General features: G+C 46.6%; 1 protein-coding gene across 1 annotated transcript in view; it reads left to right on the forward strand.

Annotated features, from left to right (window-relative positions):
• The first annotated feature begins 4,533 nt into the window (after window positions 1-4,533).
• The window catches only part of ZNF366 (zinc finger protein 366), a 72,870-nt gene continuing 56,250 nt past the window's right edge, over window positions 4,534-21,153 (forward strand). The window contains exon 1 of the mRNA XM_075342178.1: window positions 4,534-4,635. The gene's annotated coding sequence lies outside the window, so the exon portion shown is untranslated. The remainder of the gene's footprint in view (window positions 4,636-21,153) is intronic.

Genomic DNA, 21,153 nt, shown 5'->3' on the forward strand with positions numbered 1-21,153 from the left:
GGATGGGTAGTGACTCGGCGGTACCGGAGCAGTATACGAAGAACAGTCAGCACCAGGGCAGGGGCCTTTCGGATCCCGGCAAGGCTAGGAGTCGCCATAATTTGCCAAATCCGTCAGTGAAGGGGACGTCTGTCTCCTAACAACCAAGTCCCGATTGAAGGCAACAGCCCGACCGTGAAGGGGAGACACCACCACCGCCAGGGCACCAGTTTCCCAGGGCCAGCGCCTGCGGGCAAGAGTAGAGCTCCTTCGGCCCAACTTGAAGCCGAGGAGTGGGTAACCGGTGTGAACCCATCGCTACCAAAAGGACTTTACATAGGTGCAGGGAAGAGACCGTCACCGCTAACTGCAGGGAACATCAGCACCGTGAACCGTCCGAGGGACCCGTTCAACCAGCCGTTTGTTTACCGAGAACTGTGTCATGTTTACTGGCTGAGTGAGTACCTCCGTGCCGTGCGGCACAGCGCTGTCCCTGCGCCCCTGCACCTCCACAGGCCTCATCCCCGCCTGTCCGCCATCCCAATCCCATCACCGGGCCCCGGGAGCACCACAACCCCTACCCACGGAGGGCACCTCAACAACTGGCTGCTCCATACCATCACTCCCGGGCTCCCCATACAGAGCAGCTTTGGTGTTAACAAATCACCACAACCGTGGGTGGCGTCACGGACAATAAACTATCCCAAAACACCAAATCCCCTTTTCACTCACGGGCGAGGAGCGCCGCTCGAGTCCCCGGGATCCGGCCCATCGCTCGAGCCACCGAGCAGCGGCAGGCCGCAGCAGCCGCGGCAGCCGGACCCGAGCAGTGGGAGAGCGTGGCGTCCCCTCCTCCGCCCGCGACAACTTGGCGTCACAAACAGGATCTTACCGCTCTGCCGTTGGGTAGAGGTGCGCCTTGTGACCGCCGGAGGTATCCGGCCGGAAAAGTTCAGAAGTCGCCATCTTTGGCGCGAAAAGTTCCCGCTCGAGCGTCTTCTCGAGTAGCAGAGGCGCGAAGGCCAAAACCCCGCCCCGATAGAGGAGGGGCCGAAAAGAGGCTAAGGGGGACGGAAACAAGATGTCTGCGCCCGACGGAGCCACTGGAGGAGCGGTGGTCGCAGCCGCATGTAACTAGCGCTGTAGCGTGCAGGGACGCCAGGACTCTGCTGAAACACGTTCCTGGATCCAGAAGCAAGATGTGCCAGAAGCTCCAGGCCCAAGTCCACTTCATGCTGGCGAAGTGGATGTCGGAGATGAAGGGCCTGGCCGCAACCGTTTGGGCATCCGAAGTGGAGGTGGTCTCAGAGGAGCAGGTAAGCGACCCACGCCCCTATGTCCCCGAGGGATCGGTCGATACGGCTGAGGGGCCCGGCCTGCTGCCGTCCACCACGCTACCTCCCTCACTGCCCATGCCTGCGGCCAACGCCCCGACCGACCCGTTACCCCTGCCACCGGTAGCGGAGCCCGCAGCGTCTGTGGGAGAGGGCCCAGACCTGTGGCCCCCGGGCCTTACCTTTACCACCGCCCTGGCACCCGTCCCGGCCTCCGTCCCAGCCGCGACGGAGATGATGACGGCCCCGGCAGTCCGCCCGGCCGTAGCGGAGGCGATCCTCGATCAAACGCCAACACCGCAAGTCACGTTGACCGCTCCCAGGCACCGGGCCTCGGCTGAGGCACGGGGGGATGTAGCTGCCAAGCGGCAGAGCAGGCCACGTCACAGCGGGGTCACTCATTACTGAAGGTGCCGGTCGTAGCCGACAAGGAGGGACTCTGGCTGGGTCCGTCCCCCGCACACGCTGAACAGGAGCAAGCAGAAAGTGCTCCAGACTGGGAGCGGCGGCAACAGCAGCTGCGCAGGGAGATCGATGCCCGAGAGGGGTGTAGAGCGGATGTGCATGCCCGCATGTATATGGAAGAAGATCGCCTGCAGCGAGCTACTATTGGGGTCCAGAGCGGTGCACCATGTGAAGGTGGCACTAGAGCCCCACGAGTGGGAATGGACTGTTGAGCCACAAAAGGCAGCGGAGTGCCGCTGCACAGTCCCCGTTGGGACCGAAAGAAAACAGGTGTGTTTAAGTGTGATTGTTTAAAAGTTTGAAAAATGAAGAATTGATTACCGAAGTTCACCTGATTAGCATGTGATTGAAACCGGCCGTTGCCGGCACCGTTGTCCCCGTGGGGACCGTTTGAAAAGTTTGCATGAGGAACTGCTCATGGACAAGCCCGTGAACTTGCAGGGCAACCACAAACGTTAAGTGGCTTGTGAATAAAAATGATATGTTGTGCAGCTACCGTAACCGCCTCTGGAGAGGCAGGTTGGAGGGAGGGCCCGCAGTGGAGCAGGCTGGGGCCCAGCCACCACAGGGACCGGTGGCTACCCTCTGGAGGGGAAGGACAGATCCCGCTCGGGTAACTTGTGCTGGACTAGGGTCAAGGAGTGCTGCCTGGGTTTTAGGGGCAGCACAGGGCCAGGTTACTTGGGTGGGAGAGAGCGGCAGCCGCAACTGTTTAATGTTACCGTTTGCAACGTTTAAGAACTGAACCTCCCGATGTGGGATGATGCCATAAATTGTAAATATGTTACCGTTTTTCTATTTTCACAGAAAACAAAGAGGAAAATAAAACCGGTGTTGGACGGGCAGCCCGAGGACGGTCTGCGTTTTGCTAAGAGGGAATGTGACTCCCTGGGCAAGCCAGGGGTCACAGGTCACAACACCACACGCACCCCACATTCCCTGCAAGTACATCAAGCTAACCCAAAATCCTTGTTGCCTTCCTCCAAGGGCTGATCTCCACACCAGGGGGTGGGCCAGGCGGTTGGCTCCACCCACCGAGGAGTTCACAGCCCTGGAGGCGGGAGGAACCAGGCAGATAGAGTTTGGAGGAAGAAGTGGAAAGATCAGTTAAGGAAGTGAAAGTAGAAGGAAGTGAAGTGGTAAAGGAGGACAGTAAGAGTGGTGACAGAAAAGGAACAGTTAAGCAAGCCTGAAGTTGGTCCGGGTGTGTGCCCCGGACTGTGACAGCAAGGTCAGCAGACGGCGGTGATAGTCTGCAGGGGGACTGCTCGGAGGTTGCTGGAAGGACCGCGGACGGGTAGTGACCCGGCGGTACCGGAGCAGTATACGAAGAACAGTCAGCACCAGGGCAGGGGCCTTTCGGATCCCGGCAAGGCTAGGAGTCGCCATAATTTGCCAAATCCGTCAGTGAAGGGGACGTCTGTCTCCTAACAACCAAGTCCCGATTGAAGGCAACAGCCCGACCGTGAAGGGGAGACACCGCCACCGCCAGGGCACCAGTTTCCCAGGGCCAGCGCCTGCGGGCAAGAGTAGAGCTCCTTCGGCCCAGCTTGAAACCAAGGAGTGGGTAACCGGTGGGAACCCATCGCTACCAAAAGGACTTTACATAGGTGCAGGGAAGAGACCGTCACCGCTAACTGCAGGGAACATCAGCACCGTGAACCGTCCGAGGGACCCGTTCAACCAGTCGTTTGTTTACCGAGAACTGTGTCGTGTTTACTGGCTGAGTGAGTACCTCCGTGCCGTGCTGCACAGCGCTGTCCCTGCGCCCCTGCACCTCCACAGGCCCCATCCCCGCCTGTCCGCCATCCCAATCCCATCACCGGGCCCCGGGAGCACCACAACCCCTACCCACGGAGGGCACCTCAACAACTGGCTGCTCCATACCATCACTCCCGGGCTCCCCATACAGAGCAGCGGTGGTGTTAACAAATCACCACAACCGTGGGTGGCGTCACGGACAATAAACTATCCCAAAACACCAAATCCCCTTTTCACTCACGGGCGAGGAGCGCCGCTCGAGTCCCCGGGATCCGGCCCATCGCTCGAGCCACCAAGCAGCGGCAGGCCGCAGCAGCCGCGGCAGCCGGACCCGAGCAGTGGGAGAGCGCGGCGTCCCCTCCTCCGCCCGCGACATATTCACTTTTGTTGACAGCATTTTTTACATTAATGGCTGTGTGTAGAGTTATTTAGCAGGCACCAAATTTACACTGTTATTCATAAACTACTGTGCATTGTATCAAAGTGTCATATCTTCAGTGTTGTCCCATGAGAAGATATATTAAAATATTTACAAAATTGTGAGCGTATACTCACTTTTATGATATACTGTATTGTGACATAACAGTGTAACTATTATTCCTGTATCATTTAGGCTCTATGTACGGTCAGTTATCCATAGTCCTCCAGGTGTGGCCACTGTATTTCAAGGCCCTAATTATACGTAGAGATGTCATTCCCTGAGAAAATTCCCACCATACAGCTGTCAAGTCAGCTCCGCTGTGCTCCTCCGCGGCCGTCAAGGCTGGAATGTCACTGGAATTCCTTCTCACTTCTCTTAAGCCAAATTTTTTATAGAAGAAATAGATATCTATCTGCCATTTCCTTATTCTTTTTCAGGAAAACATAGGGTTGTTGACTTCCTCTCTCCTCCCTTCCTTCCTTCTTTCCGAAGGTACTCATCTGAAAAAGGAGAAGCAAATGATTGTTCCTGTTCTCTTTCTTAAGTCACTTTTATGCACTGTCCTCACTAAACGCTCCACCAAATCTCACTGGCAGGGAGCGTGGAAGGACAAGACTGATAAAAGGGTGGTAAGAGCATCAGTGAGAAGACACAGCCCTCCCTCCTCAGGGATCAGTAAGTAGATTTCCTGCTTACACGCTAAGGACATGAAGATGATGAGTGATAAAATAGAACTAGATGTATAATGCAATTATATAAGTATGGATTTGTCACATGCAGAAAGGACTGATGATAGATACCCACATGTGGTGTTTCTTGGTATCTAACCAGAAATGTCCAGTGGTCTGCACCTGCCAGTCTGTATCTAATAAAATGGCTATTTGATGACAAATTACCCAACATGTTCTATCTATCTATCTATCTATCTATCTATCTACATCTCTTTATCCACTATGAAGTAGCAGAAACATTCCAAATTGCCAAGTGAAAAATGTAAGATTACTTTATTTATCCATGTTCCACAGTCACATTTCAGTTACATATTAATTCTTTTAGTTCCACGAGAAGCTAGAACATAATTGTGATTGTCAGATATACCTGGTAGTAGCACTGACCCTACTACCTTGGTGCTGCTTATGCCTTTCTAAGGCTATGTTCACACGTGGAATCTTTTTTGTCAGTGCATCTTGAGTGCATCTTAAAATACATCAATAACGCACCGCAGCAAAAACGCAACGTGTTTTTACTGCGTTTTGCCCAATGCATTTTTTTTTTAAGTCAAATCTATTGACTGGAAGGCTCAAAAATGTGGTAAAAATGCAAAAAGAATTGACATGCTGCATCTTCAAAAACGCAGCCAAGATGCAGCGAACAAAAGATGCACTGTGTGGACAGCAAAATAGAAATCTCATAGACTTTGCTGGAGGAAGGAAATGCATGTATTTAGGTGCATCTTTGTGACCTCAAAAACGCACCAAATATGCAGCAAAAGATGCAGTGTATGAACATAGCTTTATCTATCTATCTATCTATCCATCCATCCATCCATCCATCCATCTATCTATCTATCTATCTATCCCTTCCATGTACAGTATATACTTAGATGACCATTTATCTGAGCAATATAAACAATATATTAGCAATTAGTTATCAACATTGTATTCTATATTCAGCTCTGTGTGTGTCTAAATTCAGTGAATACAACACTAGTTGTACGTGTATATATATATTATATTATATTATATACACACTTTATCTTTTTAGTAATCGTTTCATGTTGATTTCAGTAGTCTGTTTTATTATTTTTTATTATTTTTTTTAAATCTTATACAATTTATTATCTGCATATTATAATATGTTACATGTATATCTCGTGTGTGTATATATATATATATATATATATATATATATATATATATATATATATATAAAATCTCAATCTGATATTCATAAATGTATTTATATGCATTATTACATTATCTATCTTTCTCTCTATTATCTATCTATCTATTTATCTATCCCTCTATTATCTATCATCTATCTATCTATCTCTCTATTATCTATCTATCTCTCTATCTATCTATCTCTCTATTATCTGTCATCGATCTATCTATCTATCTATCTATCTATCTATCCATCCATCCCTCTATCTATCTATTTATCTATCTATCAATCTATTCATCCATCTATCTATCTATCTATCAATCTATTCATCCATCTATCTATCTATCTATCTATCTATCTATTTATCTATCTATCAATCTATTCATCCATCTATCTATCTATCTATCTATCCCTCTATCTATCTATCTATCTCTCTATTATCTATCTATCTATCTTATAAGAATGATTTTCTTTTTCGGCGCTCTGCAAGTTTCTGCTGAAATGTTTGATGCTGCAATTACCATTGTCCAAATGGGCATTAGAGTCACTAGTAGCATTTTATACTGTAGGCTCCATGGTGGTTTGCACTGTTGCTTTGCAGCGCTGGGGTCTTTGGTTGAAATTCCACCAAGGACAAGATCTGTAAGGAGTTTGTATGTTCTCCCCATCTTTCCCTACAAATACATACAGATAGGGATTTAGGTTGTCCGCCTCAATGGAGACAGTAATGATGATGTATGTACACCACTGTGGAATATGATGGTGCTATATATAAGTAAGCATAGTAAATAAATAAAAAACTAACATTGTTGGGTAAATGGACAGTAATAGCCATATCATATTGTTATCCATATGTCATGCATGTAAAAGCCCCCCTACACATTAGAAAAAAGTCAGCCAAACCGAGTGTTCCTGTTTATGGCAGAATCGGACGAGATAGTGGTCTGTTGAATTATTATTTGGTCGACAGTTATCTAAAGTGTATGGAGTCTAAAACATCAATAATTGTTTAGTAATTTGTATTTCACTTACTTTGTTTAATCTATCACCAATGTTTTATTCTTTTATTCTGTAAATAGATAAAGTTATATATGGAATTTTGTTTGCATTTTTGTTTTCATTGATAGGACTTATTTATAGAATTATATTCTTTTATTCTTCTACAATACTCAGATGTATCCATCTATCTAATCTCATTCTTGCGATATCAGTTTTGCATGAAAGATTTCTTTTAAAAAGCAAAACATAGTCATCAGATGACTGTCTGCTACTCCTTGCCATGCTTTTCTAGTACATTAATGTTTATGGAGGGCAAAAATGCAGAAATTATTATATTTAGAGAGATGGGAATGTAACACCTGTCCTTGTGATTGGTGGTATACAATGTATTTTATCACCGCTCATGTATAATACCCTTGTCTTGAAGACATAGAAATGAGGACTAGATCTTCACAGTGGGTTGGTGTGATTTTGAGACTGTAAGCCCACGCTACTCAATAAAAACTATAAACTATAATAATTGATTATAACAAGGTAAAGGTGCATTATTTAAAAAAATGTGCATAATTTACATTCCATATGTCCTGTTATAACTGCACCATGTTGTTAGAATAATAACTGATACTATATATCATATACTGTATCCTCACCCATCCCTTGTAGACTGTGAGCCCTCGTGGGCAGGGACCTGTCTCCTCCTGTACCTGTCTGTGCCTTGTATTGTTTCTGATTACTGTACTTGTCCCTATTATGTATACCCCTTTCACATGTAAAGCGCCATGGAATAAATATCAATGGCGCTATAATAACAAATATATATATAGGTAAAGATGGTTGACCTCGGGGAGATCAACATCCAACACCGCGGAGACAGCATCACTTGTTTCTCAACGCAGTGACACTAGAACAAGGCCCCCTGGGAAAATATGCAAAACAAGAATGCCGTGGAGAGACCATCACATGTTTCTCAACGCTGGCAGGAAACTAGCCAGGTCTTTCACCGGGAAGGAGCAACCACGGGAAGGGCAGTCTCCAGTCAAGGAAACCGCCTATACCAAAACATGGTATCCATCCACAGACAGCTGTTTCAGGGTATTTGCCCCTCATCAGTGTGAAGTAGGAAACTGGCTAGTGGGAGCAATGCCTAGTAGAAGACTACATAGATAAGGATGGTTGACCTCGGGGATAGTGTCTCCGCGGCATTCTTGTTTTGTATATATACAGTTCAGACCAAAAGTTTGGACACACCTTCTCATCTCTAGAACATCTGTTAAGAGGAGACTTTGTGCAGCAGGCCTTCATGGTAAAATAGCTACTAGGAAACCACTTCTAAGGACAGGCATCAAGCAGAAGAGACTTGTTTGGGCTAAAGAACACAAGGAATGGACATTAGACCAGTGGAAATCTGTGCTTTGGTCTTTTGAGTCCAAATTTGAGATCTTTGGATCCAACCATTGTGTCTTTGTAGAAAAGGTGAATGGATGGACTCTACATGCCTGGTTCCCACCGTGAAGCATGGAGGAGGAGGTGTGACGGTGTAGGGGTGCTTTGCTGGTGACACTGTTGAGGATTTATTAAAAATTGAAGGCATACTAAACCAGCATGGCTACCACAGCATCTTGCAGTGGCATGCTATTCCATCCGGTTTGCATTTAGTTGGACCATCATTTATTTTTCAACAGGACAATGACCCCAAACACACCTCCAGGCTGTGTAAGGGCTATTTGACTAAGAAGGAGATTGATGGGATGCTACGCCAGATGACCTGGTCTCCACAGTCACCAGACCTGAACCCAATCGAGATGGTTTGGGGTGAGCTGGACCGCAGAGTGAAGGCAAAAGGGCCAACAAGTGCTAAACATTTCTGCGAACTCCTTGAAGACTGTTGGAAAACCATTTCCGGTGACTACCTCTTGAAGCTCATCAAGAGAATGCCAAGAGTGTGCAAAGCAGTAATCAAAGCAAATGGTGGCTACTTTGAAAAACCTAGAATATAAGACATATTTTCAGTTCTTTCACACTTTTTGAAGTATATAACATGTTTTGTTATACAAATGGTTATTTAATTTTTGTGCATTGGATAAAGCAAAAAAAAAAAAATCAGAGAAAAAAAACATAATTTGGACATAATTTCACACAAAACTGGGTTGGATAAAATTGTTGGCACCTTCAGCTTAATATTTGGTTGCACACTTTTTGGAATAAATAACTGCAATCAATCACTTCCTACCTATAACCCTCATCAAGCTTCTTATCTCTCAAATTAAATTTTTGACTCTTCTATTGGAAACTGCTCCAGGTCTCATGTGAAGGCGTCTTCTTCCAACAGCAAATTTAAGATTTCTCCACAGGTGTTCAATGAGATTTACTGCAGATCCGGACTCATTTCTGCCACTTCAGCACTCTTCAGTGCTATTCCATCTATTTCTGGGGGCTACTTGAAATATGTTTGGGATAATTGTTTTGCTGGAAGACCCATGACCTAAAATGCACTCAAACTCAGCTTTCTGACAGTGGGCACTCATTGTGACCCAAAATCCTTTGGTAATTTTCAGAGTTCATGATGCCTTGCACATAATCAAAGCACCCAGTGCTAGAGGGAGCAAAACAAACCAAAAACCACCTTTGAATCTCCACCATATATGAACGTAGATCCTGTGTTCTTTTCTATGTAGGCCTCATTTCATCTTCAGTAAACAGTAGAATGATGAGCTTTACTAAAGAGCTTCACCTTGGTCTCGTTTGTCCACAAGATGATTTCAAAGAAGAATTTGGCTTAGGCTGCTTTCACACTATGTTTTTTTAACAGCCGTCATGAACGTTTTTTTAACGCAAAAGCGGATCCAGTGCAAATGCGTTTTCATTTCAATGCATTTGCAATGGACTCGCGTTAACATGCGTTCACCTGCGTTTGTGTGCCTTATAGTGAGGATCTAGCAACTTGCAGTTTTTTAACATTTTTCAAAAACGCTACTTGTAGCGTTTTTGAGCTGCGTCCAAATACTGCAAATTGCTGGATCCTGACTAAACAGCATGCAAACGCATGTGAACGCTGGCATGCTGACAGACAGGATCCTGCTTCCTCTACTGAGCATGCACAGAAACCAGTCTCAGGTGATCAGTCCCTCTCTCTCCTCCCTCTCTCACCCTCTCCCTCCACACTCTCATTCCTCCCTCTCTCTCTCTGTCTCTCCCCCTCCCTCTCCTGTCTCTCTCTCCCACCTGAGAGCTGCAGACACTCGTAACCAAGGTAAATATCGGGTAACCACTTCTCTTAGTTACCCGATGTTTACGTTGGTTACGTGTACAGACGCTCGTAACCAAGATAAATATCGGGTATCCAAGCAAGTTACCCGATGTTTACCTTGGTTACGAACCTCCGCAGTTGTAAGAAGCCGGCTCCCAGTCTGGCACGTTTAGTTCCCCTCACTCCCGATCACATGACTCCAATGCCCGCCCCTAAACATCCAGTGACAGGATCCTGCAAAATAACACATGCGTTAGCATGCGTTTTTTGCTGTAAAAGCAGGATCCGCTTTTACAGCAAAAAAACGTTCATGACGCATGTTAAAAAAACGTAGTGTGAAAGCAGCCTTAGTCAAGAACATTTTGGCAAACTGCAGTTTAGCTTTTACATGTCTCTATATCAGCAGTGCGGTCCTCCTGGGTCTCCTGCCATAGCATTTTCATTTAATTCAAATGTCAATGGATAGTTCGAACTGACTCTGATGCACCCTGAGCCAGCAGGACAGCTTGAATATCTTTGGAACTTGATTGAGACTGCTTATCCACCATTCAGATTATCCTATGTGCAAAATTTCATCAATTTTTCTCTGCCGTCCACGTCCTGAGAGATTAGATACAGTGCCAGGGCTGTAAACTTCTTTATTATGTTATTCCCCATGGACAAAGGAACGTCAAGATTTCTGGAGATTTACTTGTAACCTTGAGATTGTTGATATTTTTCAATAATGTTGGTTCTCAAGTCCTCAGACAGTTCTCTTCTCCTCTTTCTGGTTTCCATGCTTAGTGTGGCGCATACAGACACACAATGCAAAGATCGAGTCAACATCTCCCCTTTTTATCCAGTTTCAGGTGTGATTTTTATATTGCCCACACCTGTTACTTGCCACAGGTGAGTTTGAACAATCATCACAAGCTTGAAACAAAGTTGTTTACCCTTAATAATAGAAAGGTGCTAACAATTTTATCAGGCCCAATTTTGGGATTTTGAGTGAGATTATGTTAAAATTCGCCTTTTTTTCTCAGTTTTATTATGTTGTTCTAACATACACAAAGAAAATAATTACGTGTACAACAAAATGTGTAATTGCAATTATTTGTGGGGAGAAATGCTTAATTCTCTGAAACAATTTCAAGGGCGCCAGAACTGTTCATGACTATGTATATGTATATATATATATATATATATATATATATATATATATATATATATATATATATATATATATATATATATGTTACATCAATTAATAATTACATTAATAAAGATTTTAAAATATGAAAAACCCTGATCTCTAGAAATAAGGATCAAGATTATGGAGCATGTGGTTTCAGCTAATTTTTCAGTTTGGATTTTCCTACATCTATCAGATTGAAAGCAGATAGTATAAACATCAGATTATAAAAAATGTAGAATGTATGGTTTGTGACTAATCATCCAAACATTTAAAACTTTGGGGGATTTCTACCGCCTGATGTACTTTAACAGCACAATAATTATAGAGGGAGCAAAGTACAGATAACACATTACAGTGCATATCTTGCACCTAAAAAAGCATTAACACCCACTGGTCTTGGAAAAAAGTGAGCTGATATCTATCGTCTGTTATCCCCCTAGAGTACATATATTATGTTTACCCCATGTTGTAGGTCTGAGCTTCATAAGTGAATCGGTTTATAACTGAAATGTTGCATTTACCATCCTAGCACAAGTGCAAATTGCATCCAACAGTGTTAAAATAGTTTTACATATGTACTTAAATTACAGTTTTGACCATAACTGAATATATATAATTAACCAGAACCTTCAAACAGAATAAGCAAGTGTGAACAGATGCTGCACAACATCCAAACAAAAAATACAGCAGCATACTATAAGTGCGAAGAAGCATGCAAACAATCAATATGTAAAATGTATACTCCATTACTGCTATACAGAATATACCTATAAAGTAAAGGTACTTAGTGTAAAAACTGGCCAATTCAAAAGAGCCCACTAGGACCTTAAACCTAATCTTTATCATATTGTACATACTTCACCTGGGCCACAAGCCAACAAATTTTGGGTACATTCTATATAGCAATAATGCAGTCCAAGTTTTATATATTCAGGTTCTGCATACATGTTACAGAGGCTGTACTATTCTCCTGTTTGTATATTGTGCAGTCATAGCAGATTGCACCTGTTCACACTTGCTTTATTCTGTTTGGAGGTGCTGGTTAGTTTCTTTTAGTATACTATTGGAGGTGGTGACAGCCTCCATAGATGACTGAGTACTCCTCCCATTAGTCTAAGGGCTCATTTTAGATGAGCATATAAATTGGACATGTGCTATCTGAAGTTTCATTGATTAGCACATGGACAGCACGCTGACCAATGTTATTTAACAGGACTTTTCAGATGAATGATATTTTTCTTGGTCCAACCTTTGACCTTATTCTGGTCCAATTTACGGACAAGAATAATGCAGGTAAACTGCTTGCAGCTCTTGCACTTGTCTGATATTCAGAAGAGCTCATGGAGATATCTGCAGACGGCCTTATGGTGTTCTTAGTTAGTGCTGGATCCTACGTGCCCTTAACACTAGAACTACTGAGGTAGTCATTTTGACTACTTTGCACCATGTATTTCTATATAGGTGTCACGAGTCCAGAAGTTCTAGTGTTAAAGACGTGGTCCAAAGTAGACATTTATTTAATTCAGAAATGTCTGTCTATTTAATGTAATCTACTATGTAATCTAATTTAGTGTAAACACGTTTCTATTATATTCTAATTAAAAAAATCTTAATCATTCCCTCACTACTTTATCTTACGGCTTTTATTTTTATTTTTTTATACCTACTTCCGGTTTGATGATGCTTTGTTTCAGAACCCCCAGTGAAATCAAATCACAGATGTCCATAAATTTAGTGATCTGTAATAATGAGAAATGACACAGGGAAAAAGTATTGAGCACATGAAGTAAGAGAGGTACATAAAGTCATGGAAAAATCATGACACCAGCAGAAATCTATATCGGTAATTAGAAAGCAATCCTTTTACTTAGTGAAAAATACCATTTAGGCTGCTTTCACACTACGTTTTTTTAACATCCGTCATTAACGTTTTTTTAACGCAAAAACGGATCCAGTGCAAATGCGTTTTCATTTCAATGCATTTGCAATGGACTCGCGTCAACATGCGTTCACCTGCGTTTGCGTGCGTTATAGTGAGGATCCAGCGACTTGCAGTTTTTTAACTTATTTCAAAAACGCTACTTGTAGCGTTTTTGAGCTGCGTCCAAATACTGCAAATTGCTGGATCCTGACTAAACAGCATGCAAACGTATGTGAACGCTGGCATGCTGATAGACAGGATCCTGCTTGCTCTACTGAGCATGCACAGAAACCAGTCTCGGGTGATCAGTCCCTCTCTCTCCTCCCTCTCTCACCCTCTCTCTATCTCTGTCTCTCCCCCTCCCTCTCCTGTCTCTCTCTCCCACCTGAGAGCTGCGGACACTCGTAACCAAGGTAAATATCGGGTAACCACTTCTCTTAGTTACCCGATGTTTACGTTGGTTACGTGTACAGACGCTCGTAACCAAGATAGATATCGGGTATCCAAGCAAGTTACCCGATGTTTACCTTGGTTACGAACCTCCGCAGTTGCAAGAAGCCGGCTCCCAGTCTGGCACGTTTAGTTCCCCTCACTCCCAATCACATGACTCCAATGCCTGCCCCTAAACATCCAGTGACAGGATCCTGCAAAATAACACATGCGTTTGCATACGTTTTTTGCTGTAAAAGCAGGATCCGCTTTTACAGCAAAAAAACGTTCATGACGCATGTTAATAAAACGTAGTGTGAAAGCAGCCTAACTGGTTTAACTGATGGCCTATAAAAAGATGTCTCATTACCAAGGTGCCAAACAAGAAACATCTCATGATGGATAAAACCAGTGAGCTGTCTCAAGACCTTCACAACCTTATTGTTGCAAAACATACTCATGGCATTGGTTGCAGAAGAATTTCTAAACTACTAACGGTTCCATTGAGCACTATTGCGGCCATAATCAGTAAGGGGAAAGAACATAATTTCACCATAAACCGTCCACGACCAGGTGCTTTCCGCAAAATTTCATAGGATTTAAAAGAATTATCAGAAGAGTTGTCCATGAGCCAAGAATCATATGTAGAGAGCTACAGAAAGACCTGGAATCTGCATGTACAATTATTTCAAAGAAAACAATAAGTAATATACACAACCTCTATAGCTATATGCACACTCGTCCTTAGATTCCATTGCTGAATTAATAACATGTTCAAAAGCGTTTAAAGTTTCCACAGCAACATTTAAACAAGCCTGTGAAATACTGGGAGAATGTAGTCTAGACAGATAAGACCAAAATTGAACTCTTTAGTTGCCATAATACACACTATGTTTGGAGGCCAAAAGGCAGCACTGCATACCTGCATTACCACTGCATTACCCCAAAAACACCAACAACAGTAAAGTTTGGAGGTTGGAACATCATGGTGGGGGGCTGACTTTCAGCATATGGCACTGCCAAAGCTCATATAATTGAAGAAAGAATGAATGGGCAAATGTACTGAGACATTCTTGATAAAAATTTGCTGCCATCTACCAGGATGATGAAAATGAAACAAGGGTGGGCATTTCAGCAACACAAAGATCCCAAACACACAGCCAAGAAAACTCTTAATTGGTTTCAGAGAAAGAAAACAAAGCTGCTAGAATGGCCTGGCCAATCACCTGACCTGAATACACTAGAAAATATATGGAAAGAACTATAGCTGAGAGTTCATAGAAGGAGCCAATGGAACCTTAAGGATTTAATGAGTGTTTGTGTGGAAAAATAAGCCAAAATTACATCTGAGCAATGCATGTGACTAGTTTTGAAGCTGTTCTCACCAACTGTCATGGGTGTATCACGGTTGACAGAAAGTCCTGGGGTGTCCGGCTGTAGAAGGCTACAACGTTAGGCTACACAACCTGCTCCCTGACATTCTATTCTTCCTGCTGTGGTGTTAATGGTATCCTATGCATCTTTTCTGTTTCTGTGGAAATACTCACCTTTCAGCAGTTAATCATCATCACTTCCCATTGTGTCCTTAAATACCCACGTTTCCCCTTGGTCCATGCTGGTGATAGAGTTATATTCCTTGGATTCAAGCAGTTGGCTTGTGTTCATCAGAAGAAACATTGTTGTTTATTGCTGTTCCTCTCCCTGAGTCTTCTTAGAGATAAGTTATTCATTCACTTCCCTCTGTTTGTGCTTCCTTCAGAGTTTAGTGGGGTTAACTAAGCACTCATCCCATCTGTTGCTTACCCAGGGCCCAGTTCAGGGTCAGCCAGGGTCAGGTATCCTGCTTGACACATAGGTGCGGAACCTATCTAGGGTGCTCAGGAGAGTCTGGAGCCAGCAGAAGATTTGGTCAGGGGTCATATCTCTCCCTTCCTTCTGTACGCGTGGAACTTCCCCATACCTAGCGTGATATCAACAAAGGATTTTGTACAATGTATTAAATACATTTCAGTAACCGTGTCCAATACTTTTTCTCCTGTGTAATTTCTCATTACAGTATTACAAATCACTACATTTTTGGACATCTATGGTTTGATTTCTTTGCCTGGGTGGATTAGATGGGTTGTTACCAACATCAGGTGAGAAATTCATGTCCATAGCACCTTTAGAAATAAATTTACTTAGAAAATTGGGAAAGTGTTCAATACTTATTTCACCCTCTGTATATGCAGTAATGCAGTCCAAATTTCATACCATTAATATTTGCGTAGAACTTAGCGCTTACAGAGTGCTACAGTTTTCTCTTGCCTTTAACATTAACGAGAACCTGTCATTAGATTAATGTTGCCTGAACCGGTATGTTTTGCTCTGAAACATTCTTTGAAAAATTGGCTGGGTCCTGTGCGTCTTGACTAGTCTGATATTGTACTCAGCTGCTTTCTCCCTGCCTCGCACCTCAAAGGGAAAGACCTGTCATTCAGGTGGAGCAGAGAGAAGGTGGCCGAGTACTTGCCTGAGACTAGTCAGCTGAGACAGATTAGTCACCAGAAGGCTTTTCACATTATGTTCACTCTAAAACTCCAGAGCATTTCAAGGTAAAACATACCTGGCAGAAATTGTACAATCTAAAGGTAAATAGTGTTACAATGCTGCTACTATTTTCTTTCTGTGCGGAATGTGAATATGTACATTATTTTTTGATAAATTAAGCAAACCATGCAAAATGTATCTTAAAGGGGTGGTTCACCCATATTTATTATTTTCTAGATCAATATTATGTTGAGAAACAATGTTTTTCTCAAATACCTTGGGTTGGCAATAGTGCCTGTGAGAGGCGCTATTGTGGATCGCTGTTCCCCATCACCTGACCCCCAGGCTCCATGACCTCGGGGATCCAGTGAGGTCACGTCAACTTCCTGGTCACGTAACATCACCGCGGCCGGCCGCAGTCTCCGTGAGTTATTGGCTGTGGGCGGGGTTTCACCGCTCAGCACATCCCAGCGTGACAGCGCATCACCTCCCTCTTCCCTCACAGCAAAGCACTGCAAGCTGGAAACACGCTGGGCTGTGACGAGTGGTGAAACACTGCCCACAGCTCAGTGAGTCAGGAAGACTGCGGCCGGCCGCGGTGATATTACGTGACCAGGAAGTTGACGTGACCTCACCGGATCCCCGAGGTCATGGAGCCTGGGGGTCAGGCAATGGGGAACAGCAGTCCACAATAGCGCCTCTCACAGGCACTATTGCCAACATAAGGTATTTGAGAGAGACATTGTTTCTCAGCATAATATGGATGTAGCAAATAATAAATATAGGTGAACCACTTCTTTAAGTAAGTGTTTTTGTTTTTGCTTTGCTGGATATAATAATTCATGTACAGTAAATGGTATTGGTATAACTATATACCCTAATGGTATGCAATGGTATGCAATATTGCTCTGATAATAAGAAATAATCTACATAGCATAGCCATGTAAAAGTTGTATAACACAGACTCCTACTGGTAAACAGTGGAACTACACTCCCAATACCACCCAGCCACATATTCATGCTCGGCGGAACAAAAAATGCTGAGGTCTCTGTAAAATTAGAGTAATGGCACGGTGCAGGAGCTCTTAGTATTGCTGGTGGCCAAGAACAACGCTGAGGAGGGTAAAACTGTGCATTTATGGAGGTTCTGATAGTTAAATTATAGTTAGTTATACAGAAATCTAAGTGCCATCAATACACAGCTGCTAATGAACAATTTGCAGTCATCCTTGGCTCTCATCTCCTCTCTCTCCTGTGCAGACTCTGCAGTGTTACATTATAATAAGACATTGCAGAGTGCCCTGGATGAAGCTGCACCAGCTCCATGCAGAAAAAAACCACACAGGCAGCGGCAGCCCTGGCACACGCTTCAAACACGCTTCCTACAGCGCTGTTCTAGGTGTGCTGAGCGTCTGTGGAGAAAATCCTTTACAGCTGAAGACTTCATCTGTCGCGGGTGGGGAGGGCGCTGCGCTCACCACGCTCGGGTCCGGCGCTGCTGCTACTCGGTGGCTCGAGCAGTGGGCCGGATCCGGGGACTCGAGCGGCGTTCCTCGCCCGTGAGTGAAAGGGGAGTAGTTTGGTTTGGGGATTTGGTCCGTGACGCCACCCACGGGTTGTGGTGAGGTTGGAGCACCACCGCTGCTATTGACAGGGATCCCGGGAGCGATGGCAGGGAGCAGCTGGGATGTTTCTCTCCCCTCTGTGGGTAGGGGGATTTGGCGGTCCCGGGGCCCGGAGAGGTGACGGGGAGGCAGGGTTGGCAAGGTGCAGGGTCGCTTGGCTGCGCAGCGCGGTGCCGGACGGCACGGTAGTACTCACTCAGCCACAAATGGATGCAAGTCTCTGGTAAAACAAACGGCTGGATGGACGGGTCCCGCAGCCAGCTGCTGTGGTTTCTCCCGGACTGTTGGTGGTGGCTGCCTTTTCCTGCACCTTTTGTGTATCTTTGGTCCCGATGGCTTCCCACCGGTAACCTGCTCCCCAGCGTGTATATGGGCTGGAGGAGCCCTTTTGCCCGCGGGCTCTGGCCCTGGGAACTCTAGCTGTGGCGGTAGCTGTATTTCCCTTGTGCTGTTTGGACGGTTGCCTTCAATCGGGTCTTGGCTGTTTGGAAACCCCTGGGGTTCCGGTCAATAACGGATTTGACCTGTTTAGCAGCGACTCCAAGCCTGGTCGGGGTCCGCAGGCCCTGCCGTTTGGGCTGGCTTCACTTCGCTCCCCGGTTCGGTACCGGCGGGCCACCACCCGTCCCCGGTCCTACGGTTACGCGTCGATCTGCCTCTCCTGCAGACGGCCACCACCGTCTGCCAACCTTGCTCTCGGCCACGTACCCGGACACAGTCAGTTTGCTCCTCTACTACTCCTTCACGCCTTCTCACTTTCCTAACTCCTCTCAACTGACTTCCTTCTCCCGCCTCCAGGACTGTGAACTCCTCAGTGGGTGGGGCCAACCGCCTGGCTCCACCCCACCTGGTGTGGACATCAGCCCCTGGAGGGGGGCAACAAGGATTTGTGTCTGACTGATGTGCCTATCTCGGGGTGGGGGTGTTGTGCTGTAGTACCTGTGACGACCTGGCTAGTCCAGGGCGCCACACATCCACTATAAGTTCATGCTCAAAACCTATAACTCTGCTCTCCATCTGGCTAAATAAGTATACTTTACCACTCTCATCACTTCACTAGCCAACAATCCTAAACGACTCTTTGAAACCTTGCACTCCCTCCTGAGCCCTAAAGCACAGACCCCGGTCAATAAAATAAGCTCTGATGATATGGCCACTTTCTTCTTACAAAAGATCAATGACATCTGTGACGCCCTGGCCTAGCCAGGTGGTCACAAACACAACACCATACACCCCTTTCCCTGGACAGGTCACACCAGTCACACATTAAACCCTTGTTGCCACCCTCCAGGGTTGATGTTCACACCAGGTGGGGCGGAGCCAGGCAGTTGACCCCGCCCACGGAGGAGTTCACAGGCTTGGAGGCGGGAAAAACACTCAGTTGAGTTCAGAGAGTCCAGTTGTGGACAGTAGAGAGTGAGGAGCGAAACTGTTGGTGTCTGGGTCGGAGCCTGGGCACTTCCAGCAAGGTAGGCAGGCGGTGGTGGCCGTCTGCAGGAGTTGGCGAAGGTCAGCGGAACCGTAGGACCGGGGTCGGGCGGTGGCCCGCCGGTACCGAACCGGGGAGCCGATTGGAGCCAAGTACCAGGCAGGGTACTCAGACCCCGACTAGGCTTGAAGCCAACCTTTAGTCAAATTTACTGATTGCAGTCTGGACCTCAGGGGTTCATTCCCACCCAAGTCCCGACTGAAGGCAACAGCCCAACCGTTCTGGATAAGCGCCACCGCCAAGGGCCAGAGATCCACAGGGCCAGCGTCTGCAGGCAAACAGGCTCCTCTGGCACGTAAATGTGGCGCCCTGGCCTAGCCAGGTCGTCACAGATAACACACAAACACCCCCACCCCCATTAGACAGGGACACCAGCCAAACAAAAACCCCTGTTGCCTCCCTCCAGTGTCTGATGTCCACACCAGGTGGGGCGGAGCCAAGCGGTTGGCCCCACCCATCGAGGAGTTCACAGGCCTGGAGGCGGGAAAAGTGTCAGTTAGAAGTGAGGAGTGGAGAGTTCAGTGTTGGAGTTTGAAGTGAGAGGAGCAAGCACTTGGGTGTCTGGGTTTGTAGCCCAGGCACTAACAGCAAGGTTGGCAGACGGTGGTGGCCGTCTGCAGGAGTGGTGGAGCAACGCGGAACCGTAGGACCGGGGTCGGGCGACAGCCCGCCGGTTCCGACCGGGGAGCGAAGTGAAGCCAGCACACACAGGCAGGGCCATCGGACCCCAACCAGGCTTGGAGCTGCCGTCAATAGTCAGATCCGAATGTGACTGGAACCCCACGGGTTTCACAACAGCAAAAGTCCCGATTGAAGGCAACAGCCCACACTGTGAGGGTATACAGCTACCACCTAAGGCTAGAGACCCAAGGGCCAGCGCCTGCGGGCAAACAGGCTCCTCCGTTACCCATACACCGGGAAGCGGACTACCGTTGGGAAACCATAGTAGTCAGCAGAAGAACATCAAGGTGCAGGGAAAGACAGCCACCATCACCTGTCCGGGGAGCAACACTGCAGCCGGCTGCGGGACCCATCCATCCAGCCGTTTGGTTTACCGAGGACTTTGCACCTTTCTTGCGGAATGAGTACACCCGTGCCATCCGGCACCGCGCCGTGCTGTCCCTGCAATCCTGCACCTCACCAACCCTGCCTCCCCGTCACATCATCGGACCCCGGGACCACCGACCCCTACCCACGGAGGGGGACAACAACATCCCAGCTGCCCCTTACCATCGCTCCCGGGATCCCCGTCATCAGCAGCGGTGGTGCCTATCTTCACCACGACCCGTGGGTGGCGTCATGGACCAAATCCCCCAAACCAACCACACCTTTCACTCACGGGCGAGGAGCGCCGCTCGAGTCCCCGGATCCGGCCCACCGCTCGAGCCACCGTGAAGCCATCGCAGCAGCGCCGGACCCGAGCGTTAGCGAGAGCGCAGCAGCGACGGCGTCCTCCCCGCCCGTGACATATACGTCGGGGAGCGGACTACCGGTGCCCTGGCATTGGAGTCAAGATACAAAACACAGGTGCAGGGAAACGACAGCCACCATCAACCCATCCAGGGAGAACACTGCAGCCGGCTGCGGGCCCCGTCCATCCAGCCGTTTGGTTTACCAGAGACTCTGTCCATCTGTGTTTGAGTGAGTACACCTGTGCCATCCGGCACAGCGCTGCGCTGCACCGCAACCCTGCACCTGCCAAAACCCATCCTGCGGAACCCTCCCTCCTACCGGGCCCCGGGACCAACAGCCCCTACCCACGGAGGGGTTAAAACCTAGCTGCTCCCCGCCATCGCTCCCGGGAACCCCGTCACCAGCAGCGATGGTGCCCACCATCACCACAACCCATGGGTGGCGTCACGAACTCTATACACATATCCCAAAAATCCAATCCCT

The sequence above is a fragment of the Anomaloglossus baeobatrachus genome, chromosome 1, assembly GCF_048569485.1.
Source record: "Anomaloglossus baeobatrachus isolate aAnoBae1 chromosome 1, aAnoBae1.hap1, whole genome shotgun sequence".
Taxonomy (NCBI): Eukaryota; Metazoa; Chordata; class Amphibia; order Anura; family Aromobatidae; genus Anomaloglossus; species Anomaloglossus baeobatrachus.